Genomic DNA, 15,747 nt, shown 5'->3' with positions numbered 1-15,747 from the left:
TTTAAGTTTTTGTTAAATAACCTTTTGACATTTTGTGATATTCATCAAAAGTAACACTGTTCTACAAAATAAAACAACTTAAGTATGCTTATTCCGCATATTATCTTTCGGAAAATAGAAGGAAAATGATGAAAAATGGCGTTTTTCGCTTGTCTCTATTACATCAGAATCGGTTTTTATGAGCATTTGACCATTTATTTAAAAATTATTTTGTATACGAATAGCCACCTAGCGGGTTTGAAAATCACTAAAATTAAACAAATATGTCGAGTTAATGGCAAGTTATGGCGTATATTTTAAGGCAGAATAGATTGGCGTATTCACATTTTGTAAATAAGGTCTTACTTCCATGTTAGGAACTTTAAAGTGGACAAAAAAGCAGAAGAGTGAGGTTAGTGTTGAAAATCTGATATTTACTGTTTAGATCAAATAATTTCGAAATAGTCAAATTTGGGGCAAATATTCTCGAAAAAAATTCACAACAGAATACAGCGCATCTTTTGACACAATTATTTTGTTGAAGATGCCTCCTAGAAGTAATTATGGAGAATTAACTCTTCAAAAAATAATTAGAGACTTGGCGTCATTAGCAAAGTTAAAAATAATGTAAGTTACAAAAAATCATCAGATGCTCATTAAATCTCGTCCTGACATACTAGAGACATACAGAAAACGTCATTTTTCATCATTCTTCTATTTTCCAAAAAACAATGTGTGGTCAAAGCACATTTGAACTGATTTACTTTTTGGAACAGCATTATTTTTGATGGAACTGCTGAAAATGTCAAAGGTTATCCAACAAAAACTTAAATAACTCATACCCCATTAGCCGTAGCTGTACACTTTCTTCTGCAAAATTACGCCCCTGTATTTGGCTCAACTATATAAAGTGTTTTCTACTTTTTGCCCTAACATTTCATTTAAGAAGTGAGCCCGATGACTTTTTTAACATGATGTCTTTTTGGGACACCCTACTGTACATAGATTCATCTATGTATGGAGGTTAGGTGGGCGTGTAATTCCAGAATTGCGTACTGCCTAATCTAGTAATAGGGCTTTAAAGTAAACTAAATTTACTGAATGAATGACCTAGAATGGTAGAAATCCTCAAATTTGACGTAATGGTGCGATCTGAAACTTTGAGATCGATTTTTAGCCTTTTTTCCACTTTAAGGCTCCACTAAAAATAGTAAATAAAAAGAATTTGCAGAAATTTATAGATCATTCTTCCAATGAATTTTTTTTTTCGAGAGAACGAAAGATGAAGTCTTTAAATTAAACCGCACGTATTTTTGAAAAATCATGTTTGAGCTTTAACGCGTTTAAAGTTTTGAGAACACTTTTGATGATTGATTCGTGGCAGAATGTCAATATTTTGAAATAATTACATGGAATTATATGTTTTGGGCATCGCTAATTACGAATCTGAAGTTAGTTTTTCGAAATTCAAAATGGCCGATTCAATAAGGCGGACCCCCACTAAAAAATAAATGGTATTTCAGCCAAAATTGATAAAAAAGAGAAAGGGGAGAGAAATGGTACATCTAAATCACTTCAAATTGTATCACGGAAAAAGCTTTAGAAAATAACCTAGTGGACCGATCCTTTTCAAACCTTCAGACAATATAATATAACCCATTAGTAAGCTTTTGGCATATTTATTTCATTCAACATCATTACTATAACCATTCGCTTGAACCTTACGCTTAACTCTACTCATTAGGTTCTGTACAACATCTGGCTGCAGCTTTTTCTGCACGGAACCTCACTTTTTCTTCATATCTTCCTCAGATTTGACCTTCTTGGGATGCTTGGATGTTGGAAGGGTTCTTCTCATTAAATGCGAAAGCGACCCCTTTGGTTTCGTACTATTGCAGGGCAACATTCGAATAGTGGCATGAAGCTAGATCCGGTCAGAAAATCACAGGGCCCTTGTGTTGCTTCAACAGAGGAACAAGATGCTCCTGTAGACACTCCTTGAGGAAAATCTCCCCATTTACAGTCCCTGTAGTCGTGAAGCCACATGAGCAGATCGATTGCCGAATCATGTATTTGTTGGCAAACTTTGAAATTTTCTGTTTAGTTACTTCTTCCGGAACATCAAATTTGTGCTGGGTGGTGAAGAATAGTAGCCCCGGAAGCGGCCGGAAGTCCGCCTTGACGCCTAGATCATCGATGAGATCCATGATGAGACAACGTGACTTTCCCACCGTATTTTGCCCTTCGTCACGACTTGGAGCCATCTACACTTTGTATGTATGCTGTCCCTCCCGGTCTTGGCTCACTGAACGAAAGACCTGGACAGTATCAATTTATTGGCCACGTCCGTGGTCGAAGCATTATGAATTCGCTTAAACACTTTCACTACACGCTTGTGATCCTGATCACTAGTAGAACATCCATTCTGACCGCATTTCTCCTTTCGTGCGATGCTCAGAGTTTGGTAGTAACTTTTAATCACATGACTCACCGTTAAGGTTGCACAGAGAATGGACAAAAATCAAAAACTAAAAAATCAGTTTTTTTCCACGCCGTTTGTTGGATCTTCATAATGAAAAAGTGGCAGCACTGGCGCACAGTTGGACCAATCTAAAAAAGGTGGGACAAAACCTTTTTGAGGCCTTAGATGTCATTTTAAAGCCAGCATTTCTTCGTAGGATATGTTCACAATATTTATCTGCAACTTTTTAAATAGAATATTTTGTTGTTGGACTAAAGCAGAGTACCCGAGCAAAAAAATTTTTTTCAAAAAATTGTTTTAGAGGGTCGATGTCTTCGACAAAGTTGTAGAATATTATGTTTTGAATAACTTCTCCTAGGATACCACAGACATCAGACCTCAAATTTGAGACAAAATTGTTGTTTTTTGAAAATATGATCAAAAAATCAGTTTTTCGATATTTCCATGATAAAAACCTTAATTGATTAAATCAATATGTTCTACAAACTTGCAGGTAACACTAAAATACAACTTTTTGTTGAAGGAACTAATAACCTAAAATCAATATTTTGGCTTCTAAAACTATTTTTCATATAAATTTACTCTATTTTCATCAAAGATTTCTGTTTTAGGTGCACTTTTGTGCAGCAAAACTTTAGCTATTCCGATACTCTATTATTCCTAGAATAAAATTAATATTACATAGAAACAGGATATAGTTGGACGCGTTGTTTGGGTGACCATTCGTGTACGACGGTTTATAACATAAAATGTGTTTATATTATTTTTAATTTATATACATTATTAGCTATTAACAAAATCTTATATTTTGCATGCACTTACAAGCATGTAAAACATATTGAGTTGATAAATTACGGTTACAATATGGAAAAGTGAAAAAATAATATAAATTTTGAATTTAAACTGACAAAGAACAACGATTTCGGATTAAAAAATAAATCTACTGTATGTATAAGGTATTTTTAACAAAAATGTTCGAAATTATATATTATACAACTTTTCTGAAGTCCTCAACCATCTAAAAAATACAAATGATTTAATTATATTGTGAATATTTTTCCACACACTTAAGTTCTAGATTATCTAAGGCCTCAAATAGGTATTGTTCTACTTTTATGAATTTGTAGAACTAATCTTATTGGTTAAACTAAAGTAGAAATCCCGAACTAAAAAAATCAAATTTTGTTTAAATGGTTGAGGTCTTCAGCAAAGTTGTCAAATATTGTATTTGGAACAATTTTGTTGAAAAGACCATTTATTTACTTTTTTGAGCCGAAATCGTTGTTCTTTGGCAGTTTAAATTCAAAATTTATATTATTTTTTCACTTTTTCATATTGTAACCGTAATTGATCAACTCAATATGTTCTATATGCTTGTAAACGCGTACAAAATATAAGATTTTGTTAATAGCTAATAATGTATATAAATTAAAAATAATATAGACACATTTTATGTTATAAACCGTCGTACATGAATGGTCACCCAAACAATGCGTCCAACTATATCCTGTTTCTATGTAGTATTAATTTCATTCTACGAATAATAGAGTATCGGAATAGCCAAAGTTTGGCTGCACAAAATTGCACCTAAAAACAGAAATCTTTGATGAAAATGGAGTAAATTTATATGAAAAATAGTTTTAGAAGCCAAAATATTGATTTCAGGTTATTAGTTCCATCAACAAAAAGTTGTATTTTAATTTTACCTGCAAGTTTGTAGAACATATTAAATTAATCAATTAAGGTTTATAGCATGGAAAAGTCGAAAAACTGATTTTTTGGTCATATTTCCAAAAAACAACAATTTTGCCTCAAATATGAGGTCTGATGTCTGTGGTATCTTAGAAGAAGTTATTCAAAACATAATATTCTACAACTTTGTTGAAGACATCGACCCTCTAAAATAATTTTGTGAAAAAATTTTTTTTGCTCGGGTACTCTACCTTAGTCCAGCAACAAAATATTCTATTTAAAAAGTTGCAGAATAATATTGTGAACAAATCCTACGAAGGAATGCTAGCTCTAAAATGACATCTAAGGCATCAAAAAGGTTTTGTCCTACCTTTTTTGGATTGGTCCCACTGTGTGGCGAATCGCCCAGACGTGTTGTCGTTAACGTCCAATATTTTTCAGTGATATACAATATATTGAACAGGAAAATGAAGTCAATCGTTCAGTAGGTAGTTTTTCCCGTTCGTTTCGCTTAGCGCTTGCAGCGCTGCCTGCATTTATTCAGAGCTGGTGAGATCGTTTCATATCATTTTTATTGCTTGTCTACCTTCATAAATATTTTCCTTTTTGTGAATACGTACCAGAATCATAAATATTTTTCATTCTGAAAGTTCGAATATATTGCAAATATCCAATTGATACGTGGATGTATTCGCGCGGGGCTTATTGTATATGAAGGCGGCCTCAGAATGTACGTGTAGGAACAGGCATTCTTGAAATGGATCGTTGGATGTACAATAGAGCTATCGCCTTTCATTTCCAGGGCCAAACATGTGTACATCTATCGATGAAAATAGATATATCGCTACATATATGCAGACAAGTTTCTTCCATAAAAGCACTGCCGGACAGTGGGAAATGGATTGTACACACACACCGTTTGTAGGATCTTCATAAAAATCAATAAGCTTATGTAGAATGTTGTTACAGTACTACTGATTGATTTTTATGAAGATTTAACAAAAGGTGTGGAACAAACTGCTTCTTTCGTTTTCGATTTTTGCCCATTCTCTGTTCAACCTTAACTGCACGAGTCCAAGTTGTTTTCCGATGTCCCAATTGGAAAGCAGACGATTTTCCAGGTGCTTGCGCAAAACCGATTTGTGGAGTTTCAGGTGACGCCCTTTTTCCAATTTTCGAAAAACAGCCAGCGATAAAAATATAGTGTAAACAATACACTCTAAACTACTTCTACCCAAATTTTTAAGAGAAAATACCCAATGGGTTACACGGAGTTACAAAATTAAAAAAATTGAATATACTTTGAAAGTGGTCTGTTAAAGGTTGTAGATCCCGTCAAAGACAACACTAAACACTTGATTTATAGCAAAAAACCATTTTTCAGGATTTTTAGCACGAAAAATTTGGAGTGGAAGTGTTTTGGAAAGAAGAAGAAGGCCTTTTTAACGGTATATGTATTATGTACTTTTGTTAAAAGTACAATGCGGTTTTGGGACAACAATATGAAACTACTCATTATTTCGCGGTTTTTTCATTAAAAATTGCGTTACATTTTTCTTAGGAAGCGTTTTTGTTTTGTTTGATAGGTCATTGGATGAGAAATTGAATGCACACTAAGAAAAAATGAAAATTACATTTGACGTAAACAACACTGCGACGTATTTTCTGTCTAATAAAGGAATTTTACTTGTTTTGATATGTGAAATAAAATATTGTATCCCTTTTGATGTAGAACTCGGTTGAGCGAAAATGAAGAACTGTGAACAAAGCGTATTTTTACATGTTCTTGAATGTAAATTCAAGTGAATTGTGACGCTCCTTTTATGTGCATCTTGCGAGAGGTAAATATTTTTTAGTGTGTACTCTCTTTAAAATTTTATTAAAGCAAAGATGTTTCTTTAGTAAAATGTTGAATAATTTTCATAGTTTTCCTGGAAAAATCGCAAAATATGGTTATTTTCATATTGTTGACTCAAAACCAAAGTATCTTTGACAAAAGAACATAACGTACCAAACTGTTGGAAAGGTAATTCTTCTTTCCAGAACACATAAAATATCAAAAATCGGTTGAAAAATGACAGCGTAGAAATTTTTTTAATGCCGAAAGTCACGAAAAATAGTTTTTTTTTTGCAATAAATCAAGATTTTGAGGGTATGCAACATTTTTCAAACATTATCGTGTGTTGCATTTGGCGAGATCTACAACCTATATTGGTCACTTGAAAAGTACAAAATCACTGTAGCACCGTGTTATCTTCTAGAGTGTTTCTTCCGTGATGCAATTTGATGTGGGACACCCTTTGCAGCGCAGCGCGAAGCATTCTGGGAACGTGCATAATGCCATGAAAAGGTTTTTACCTGAGGCGCGCGCAAGGATGCAAAATGTCTACCTTTTCTGCGGCTGGAATTTTTCTGCCTGCATTCTCTTTTCTCTTTCGAAGCTGCTGTCGTTCGCTAGTGCCAGTGCTGTACGGCAGTCTGTAAGCAAAGCAGTAACATGACAAAAAATTCTGCCTCCAGTACAGCCACCAGACGCGAGCGGTACAGCTTCCCTTTCCTTATTTTACACTTTTTAATATTTTTAATCACAAACGACGACAATGAATGCGGTTCGTTTACGCCACGACCGGCATCAACGCTTTCGTGTGCAGGCCTCTCCCTTTGACTATGCAGAGAAAAGTGTAAAAAGCGAGAGAACAAACTTTACTGCGCCACACTCTCACCAAGCAGTCGGAGTACAGCAGCAAAACAAAAATGTATTCTACTGCTGTACGGGAAAATGTACTCGGTTTGGCTACCGTTCTGACAAGAGCTGTAGTCATGGCTTACATATACTAGGCTAGCTCGTTAGAGTGTAAACATTTGACGAGAGCGCGCCATAGAAATCGTCGGCGAAAACAATTACATGAAATTCATATATTGTTTGCTGCTAACGAATGATCGGCACCTGGTAAACCACAAGGTAGCTATGCGGATGTCCAAAACCTTTGCTATGATCAGATTACGGTGGATATGATTACGGTGGGATATATTTTCTATGGCATGCATCCAAATTCCCGATTTACGCTAATAATCACATAGATGCACTGATTATCCACTGTGTCTAGTGTAATTATGGCGTAATTTACGTCAAAAATCTTCTGCACACTATTTTTTCCACCGTAAGAGCTCAAATATTGCCAATTAACAAATTCCGAGAAATCCGTTTGTTTATTACAACGATTTCTCTGACGTCACCGAAAACTGTCAATTCGCGGAATAGCAAGCCTCCTTTCTGTGAGCCGTGAGCTGTAGTGATGCGTCGCTGTAGCGGACTGTACGGCTTGTGCATCCCTGGGCGCGCGTCCGGAATGCCGTTTCTAAAAATGATCTGTTGCAACTTTTATTATGCGCTATCGAAAAACTCGTTTAACGCTCAAAAAGGCAAGCTAAAATTGTGATTTCAAGATGCATCGCTCCGAAGGCCCAATGAAATCTCAAAAGCTTCTTTCTTGTCGTTTTATCGGAGAGAGTATCGAAAGCCCGAAAACGCTCGATCATTTGTATTTCAAATTACAAGTTCATTGAAACTGGAGAACTGTAAATAACCGGGCCTCTGAGACACCTTGCCTTTTTGAGGGTTAACACAATATAATAGACACATATCTTTCAAATAATACAATGAAAAAAAAAATCAGATTTTCGAAAATTTTGAATGAGAACCTCCCCTTAATGTTCATGTAAGGGGGGTAATGATAGAATTTCTATGCAATTCCAGTCATGCCATTACTTAGTTTTGACACTTTTATTGTGCGTGTAAGGGCCCCTAAAGATATTCGTAAATATTACGTTCGTGTATTTTATCAAAAAATTCTTGCAAAATAGATTCGTTCTCAAGCCAAGAAATTTGTTTTGCGCTATTGACGGTTTCTGCCAAAAAAAATTCTCACGATATTTATTCACAAAAAATACTTACTACTTTCATAAACATTTTTCGTGAATGTCACGAACAAAAAATTCCGCAATCATTATAGTAGTGGAGTTTATCTAAAATAAAAAAAATCTGTGTTGTCAAAAATTGATCCTAAAAGATCGCATGAAAAAAATATATAAAGGAATACGAAAATTCAATGGACGAAGATAAAATCATGCTACCAATAAAACCGTTCGTACTATACACAAACATTTATTAAAATATATCGTTTCATTCACGAAAAGTACTTAACGATAACATTCGTGCAATGTAAACTAAATGTGTTAAAATTTACGAGATCTTTCGTTCTCCAAGCGGCCAGTCTTTCAGTACGTGAAATGAACAAAACTTACTATTTACAATGCACGCAAATACTTCGTTATAGACAACGATAAATGAACTCGTGCATCCTGGCACTCCAGGCCCAGTGGATCCATACATAAAAACGGTACGGCAGGCACATTGTTTACCACTGAATCGGTCAAGTGGCTAGCTGACAGCTTTGTTCCATACGATGAAATCTTTTCCGTGTTAGAAGCAAGGGATTTGACATAATTGATATGAACATGTCTTTGGAAAGATTATTATTTTTTCGATTTTCTCAACACAAAAACAAATTGCATCAGTTTTTCAAGTTAAACAAATATTTGGATTGCTTAGGGGTTATTTATCTATTCTCTTGCATTTGTTTCTGATTTGATACCGATTTGTAGACTTTTCCTTATGAGAAAAGTATTTTTTAATGTTCATAATAATGTTACAGAAGTGTAACAACGAATTGAAGATCCACGATGTCCACGATGAAGTGATAAAACTTGATCTAGTCGTACGACGTGGCCGGACAACACAAGACAAAACAAGAAGGCGATTGCTATCGGTATTTTAAAGCTTGAGATCGTAGTTGAAACAAGAATCGTGACTTAGTGTCACTGTAATCATACACATTTACTTTACCACAGTGAAAAACATATATCTTAGTTGGACTACCAAAACTAAGATTAATTGATATAAGTATATCGAACATCGATTCTGAATCAGTGCATTAATGTAATGGACAAGCACTGGACCGAAGCAGGTATACTATTTTTCAGTTCTCATTTTCCGAAGCAGATCTTCGCTCGTGAATCTCTCGTGCACCTACCCGTCGCAAGTGAGTTCCGAAGAAGTACTTATTTGGTGCGAAAAACCGGCTAAGGCCTCTCTTGTACTGCTTCATCGTCGCTATGCGCTACCTCACACCGCACCGTATAGTAGCGGCTTGAACAAATACATAGGGTTGAAGCTCCCCAGCTCATAGCCAGTCCTGATGGCAGTATGTTCCACTAGACTACAACCCTGCGTCATCAGGATAGCCCACTCGATTGGAGCTGGCGAATGCAACTTTTACGACTTTACGACCGCGATGATGACGACGACCACTCACACCGTTGGCGAATGGGCTGCCGTGCTGAACCGGGAGACTTGAACGCAGGCGAGAGACGAACCCGACTGCTTAGCCCATTGCATGTCGCGTAAGTTGCAATTTTGCGCACCACGCATGATGTGGTGTTTTGTGCTTTTTTTTGCTTTTTTAATCGGGCGCGCCTGCGAGTATGAGAGGTTTTGTTGCGAGAGAGCAGCAGCATGATCGGCCCACTCGAGTACGGCGGGTATACACATTTACAACAGTCGTGTGGCTTTTAGTTTTTTTTATTTCGATCCGCGGCCTGCAAGTTTAATGTTTTCTTCGCGAGTCAGTTTCGCGTTGGCGGGCAGCCCATACGGACTACGGTTTGGAGTGGATGATTGTAGGAGCAAACATAAAACAACGTAACCGGTGAATTGAAATTGAAGCGAGTGAATTAAGCGAGAATCGTATCTTGAGGGAAAATATCAACTCAACGAGACGATTCCGAGGCCGCGGATCGCAAAGCGCTCCTTTCTAGTGCACGGTTATTGCTTTGCCGCAACCGTTCGGTTTACCATTTCCCTCTGGGCTCAGTTTGGCTACGGTCTGCTTCAGCCGCGGTTTTGGCTCTGGCGGAAGAAAGCCCACGAGACCAATTTAGCGCGGTGACAGAAGAAGTGCAAACGTTTGTGTGCTGCGTATCGACAAAGGTGAAAAATTGAGTTCGAATTTGCATCTTGCGAAACCGAAAAACGCGAACCGACGCAGCTGTTTGGTGAAGACGAGTGAGTTCATCGAAATTGCGCAGCTAATGAACAGTTTCTTGGTTAACGATTTGACCTTTTGCGAGAATTTTCTCTGGCGAAAATTCAAAAGTGGAACTAGTGCCGGCTATCCGTTAGAAAATCTGCTGGCAATAGTGCACGTAACCAGTTAACTGATCCAAACTCTACCAGTCACGTTTCGATCCGGAAAACGAGAAACAAGATCTTGATCCTCGCCCATCCGTGGACACGTTTGTTCTGTTCTGTGTCGATGGTGTTTCATTATCATTAATTCGTGCTGTGAATTTGCAGTCTTGGGACTATCTGCAGACATCAACAACAATAATACAACAACAACAAAAAACGGTAGCTATCGGTGGGTGAGAAAACGGAAAGAAAGTTGATCCGAGCGTCTCACGGTGTAGAGAGTGCAGCCGGCTGGAACCATCGGCCCAACAGTCCGGGACCGAGAGGTTAATGAAACTCCTACCCCAATAAGATCAAAGTTCGTCAATTGGTTCATGTGAAACCTTCGGCTTGAATTTGCATTCCGAAAGCTGTATAAGTTAAGAATATCTCAGACAACAAAGGAAGTGGAAAAGTGCATCAGTGTTTCTGTTACGAGAGCAAGTTTTTGTTTCCCGTTTATTTTATTTTGCTTTCATATGTGCCAGTGAACTTGAAAGTGTGGTTCAGCAGAGACGCTGCTAGTTGTGTTTATTTTTTACGCAGAGGATTGCCAGCGTTGGCACCGATGCGGATTCGATTACCGTTGGATTTGAGCGAGGAATGAGCGCAAGTTCCATTCGAATAAGGTAAATATTGAATTAGTGGTTTTGCTTCCGATTCGCCGAGAGTCGGTTACGTCTGTTAGCTGTATGTTGGCAGTTTGCTTTTTTCGTGGGATTTCTTGCATTTTTTATTGCTCGCTCGATTGAATGGTTGCCTAATCGGTTGGACCGGAAAGATTGAGTGCTTCAAAATGCTCAGAGAGTAGTATTTTATGTTACGATAGAGATGTTGGTTCAATACAAACTATCCATTAGATTTTAGTTTTTTATTTGATAATAATATATTGGATTGCAGTTATGGTTATGTAACGATAGTTGAGATAACTTGCGTAGCCCAAAAAGGTTGTTATGTTTCTCAATATTTTACTTGTTATACAAGCGAATATGTTATCATTTCTAGGTAAAAACAGGAACAGTCACTGAGGATCAGGCATTACATTTATCACTCATATGAGTAAATGAGTCCGGATAATTAACCACTTCGATAATAGAAACTCACTATCGCTATCAGCCACTATTTCTCAAAATAAATAAATCCCTCAGAGAATAAGCTAACTAGTTTATTACCGTATTCCTTTTAAGCTCGCTATCTTGCTGGCACTCATCAATAACATGGCAACACAAGTCTATTCTACCTCGTTGTCGGTTTTCTTGGTAATGGAGTATATATTTTAGCACTTTTGTTGATTTTCACGTAAATAAAAAACTACAAGGGGCAGCCCTATGGGGTTGCACGAACTGTAGACGTAGGATATTATTGTAAAATATTTATTTTCTTAGTACTTAGTGTGTGGGAAAAAACACCCGGACCGGTGAAGAAAAATCAAATTTTAGATAATATAATCACATCTCATGTATAGAACAAGCTTTCTAGTTGCTCTCAAACAGATCCTAAAAGTTCAAACACCCATGGATAACCCCAAGTTTGTAGATGTGTTTCGATGCCACAGGATTGTAAAATGGTTAATATTACGTCATGAAAATTCAATTCTTCCGCGACAATTTTTTTTGCCTGCAAAATGCCCTGTGTGTATGCAAAGCTCATGATTTGATGGGATATTAGCATTGATCGGGAAATGCTTTCCAACGCTGCGCATTGCATACATACAGGACATTTTGCAGGTCACCAGAATCTGTTCATTTTATGTCTCATTTTTGGACATGTTTAGAAATCAAGAATCATGTTTGAAAAAATGTGTTTATGACGAAGTATTTTTACCAGATATGTACAAAACATATCTAACAAGAAACATAAGGTGATTGTAATATCTCAGTCACTTATTAGTTAGAAAATAATGACTTTGCTGTTCATTTTACCGCCAGTTCCCCTACCTACCAACACATTCGCCACAAACATTGAACCCAAGCGTACAATGCAAGAGTCAACGCTGATGATGATGGGTAGAGCGAAAGAGACAACTAATACCACCACGACACTATTAGCGCGTTTCACCAAAATTCCACGCGGCCTTTCCCGATTGAAAGGAACGGCCGCGCTTAGCCCATCTGTCATAATATCGTGATTTTGCATAGCGAAGGGCTGAATGATTTTGTTCCAAAAAACACCCCTGCGTTATGCAACACTTTGGGTAGGTTGATTATACCAGTTGCAAGTGGGGCCAAATTCACCAAGTTCCGTAAAATTTCTTTTAAATTACAGAATTGATAAAATTGCTTAGATGAGCTTAACTAATTAATCAAATCCTGTTTTAAAAACTGTCCTTGCGTTTAAACCAAAATGGGAAGCTTATTACTACCACTACATTACTTAATTTCAAGCGAAAATAGCAAATACATGTGCTAGTTAAATCAAAAATTTACTGGCAACATTACAGCAGCATTTAGGAAGCAGTTGGAGCGGTCGCCTGTTGGACGACACAGGGTAGCGTCCCTCCACAGCCAGTGTAACGGACTTCTAGCTCAGCTACACTGGCTGTAAAAAACACAGCGCAGTGATCTGCTTCGCCAGCCGTTCAACAGGGAACTGAGCGTGTCTGGCCAAGTCCGTTCTTTAAATAGTCGATGATGACGTCATTCATAGAAGCGTTGCGCGCTAGGTACACCAATCCGTCGTACAGGGCTTGGGAAGCGCTATCTTCTGTGTGTAAATGCGCGATATTTTGACAAGGATGTATATTATTTAATTTTTTAATGCTATGATATCAAAAATCCTTGGGTTTATCTATTGGAATCTATTCTTAGAAGTATTTCGGGGCGATTTGTGCAAAAAAATTGAAAATTTATCGTGAGATGGCTGAATTATATGCGTTTAAAATTGGACCACTTTTCGTTACATACCATTTTTGTAGAATTTGCAGAGTGCACCCCCATATCGAAAACAAAGACGTAGTCCTACGTCAAAAAGAAAGGATTGTGTACAAGACACACCCATAGTTATATTGAAAATGTAGCATGTCTAGTCTAACCAAGAGCATACGCGAATTTCAGATATCTAGACTACCAATAACTTCCTGATTATCTGAAATATTTGCACAGATATACCATTACAAATAAAAGATCGTTTGACTTGAAACACATATACCGATGTGGCAAAATGCACGGTGGAGTAATTTTACGCATTTAGATTAAGGCGATTTTCTGTTAAGATTCATAACAAAATTAATATTGAACGGATCAATAACTATATAAGGATGCAATATTCATTTCCGCAGCTCATGTTAAATAATTGCGTTTGAAACACTGTAACCTCTTTTATCAACTTTACGATGCATATGGAAGAGACTCTTTTCGTACAGCAAACGAAAAACCTTACCTCTTCCCATATTTTTTGCTTTGTGGCAAGGGTGCCACATTCATTTTCTTTGTGAATCTTCAAAATTTCGGGTTTGCGGATTATCGATTTCTTGCGAAACATTACGCTTGACTGGGGGTTTGCTTAGTAACACAAATTGTGTCGCAGTTTTTTGGAGCTAGCGTTAAGGGGAGCACTGGTGTAAAGTGCTCAAAACGAAAGTTTTTTTGTTTTACGATTTTGAAGGCAAGGCAACAATGGATCTTTTGTGTAATGTTAAGATCGCTTTGTACATTTATTGTGCAGGAAAAAAAAAGATATTTTCAGACAGGCTGTGTCCGAAAATATTTTTTTTCGTGCACAATGAATGGCTCACACATACGAGCGTTTCAAGAGTAGACGTCCAAGAATTTCCAAGTCGAGGAGCGCCGCGACGAACACGATAACTCTTGGTAAAATTGTCTGATACAGACAATACAATAAGTTTAGTAAAGCTTAGATTTGTAGTTAGTCAATGAACCACAAAAAATAGAAAACAGTTCGAGTTTCGGAAAATTGCTTCATGAAAACCGTAAAATCTCATATTTTACTGTAAAATTCGCTCATTTTTCTTCAAAGACGAATTTCGCGCCAACTCTAACAAATGGCAGCACCCTCTCAGATTTTCTGTAAAATCACAAAAGGCCACTTTTCATACTTTGTTTTTCTAAAAATGATCTAGACTATCTTTTGAAAAGGGTCAAACTTTTTTCACAATTTTTTTTTCAAATGGCCATAGTCTTAAAATGATAAATGCTACAAAACAATGTTGTAGGAGTAATTTTCACAAAATTGGTCAAACTTTTGAATAAAAATATTGAAAAAATTCTTCATCGATTCCTACATTTAAAAAAGTCGATTTTAAAAATTTAAAGTCGATTTACAATCAAACCCCATCTTTTATTTGGATGACATTTTGTTCCAAGTGAGCTAATCATGTTCCCTACCTACCGTCAAAAATTCACGTTGGGCACTTTCAAGGAAAAAAAGTTATCTGAAAAAAACTTTTCCTTGCTCAAACTGATTTTTTTTCAGTGTATTTTTATCTAAAACTAAACCAATGAAAGTCATAATCATCTCAGACTTCAATTCACCAACTGCTAGTTGCCTGATACATGCAAAAAGTGTCAGTAACGAATTTGGTATAGCATCTCGGACTGGACTGGAATGAGGCCGACGGGATTCGTTTAACGGAGATCTGGGACTAGAACACTTAGGGCACGACCAGACAACATGTTTAATATCGCGATAACCGCCAGTACAAGCGCAGAGACCGCTCTCCACGACCTCAATACGCCGAAGATGGGCCTTCTATGTATAATGATTGTACATAAGAGTACCAGGAAAAAAATGACCCCTATTCTTCTGAACCTACTATTGAGCTAAATCTAACGGTTATTTCACAAAAATGATTAGTTCGCGCGAATCGAGTACTGATACACAACATTGCACTGCTAGGCCCTATGGAAAACTGACTCAGACATCACTTCGTTAAAATTTTAATAACTTCTTTCAACAAAGCCGGATTGACTAGCTGTTTTCGACAAAGTTGTAGACAATTAAATTATCTTTCTTATTTTCACTTACAGTGATAATACGATGCATACAGTGCCACCTAGCGGCGAAAATGTGAGTTAGTGGATTTTCTCCATGTAAATTGTCGAAAAATCTCATACAAACTTCAGGCACGTTGGTCCGGTAGCTAGACTTGTCCGATTTGCTTCAAATTTGGAACAAGTACTCCTGGTGGGACTAGAAATCGACTCAGGGGTGGGCCGATTGAGTTTTCAAAAATTCATTATTTTTCTGGGCAGTCTATTGTACATGACCCGAGATATCACCCGAATCAAGTCATGACCCTCATCCATTCTCTTGGATTTGTTGCTACCTTTTGGATTCCTGAACTTCC

General features: G+C 36.9%; 1 protein-coding gene across 8 annotated transcripts in view; it reads left to right on the top strand.

Moving 5' to 3' along the window:
- Positions 1–15,747, top strand: part of LOC131685610 (serine-rich adhesin for platelets) — a 331,716-nt gene that overhangs the window by 55,785 nt on the left and 260,184 nt on the right. For 4 of the 8 annotated variants that reach the window (XM_058969474.1, XM_058969473.1, XM_058969471.1 and 1 more), the window contains exon 1: positions 9,834–11,071. The exons of the other annotated variants lie outside the window; for them this stretch is intronic. The gene's annotated coding sequence lies outside the window, so the exon portion shown is untranslated. Of the gene's footprint in view, positions 1–9,833; positions 11,072–15,747 lie in introns of those variants that run through there. 8 annotated transcript variants of the gene reach the window in all.

The sequence above is a fragment of the Topomyia yanbarensis genome, chromosome 2, assembly GCF_030247195.1.
Source record: "Topomyia yanbarensis strain Yona2022 chromosome 2, ASM3024719v1, whole genome shotgun sequence".
Taxonomy (NCBI): Eukaryota; Metazoa; Arthropoda; class Insecta; order Diptera; family Culicidae; genus Topomyia; species Topomyia yanbarensis.
Note: the sequence above shows the minus strand (reverse complement) of the source record. Positions and strands in the feature narration are given on the sequence as shown.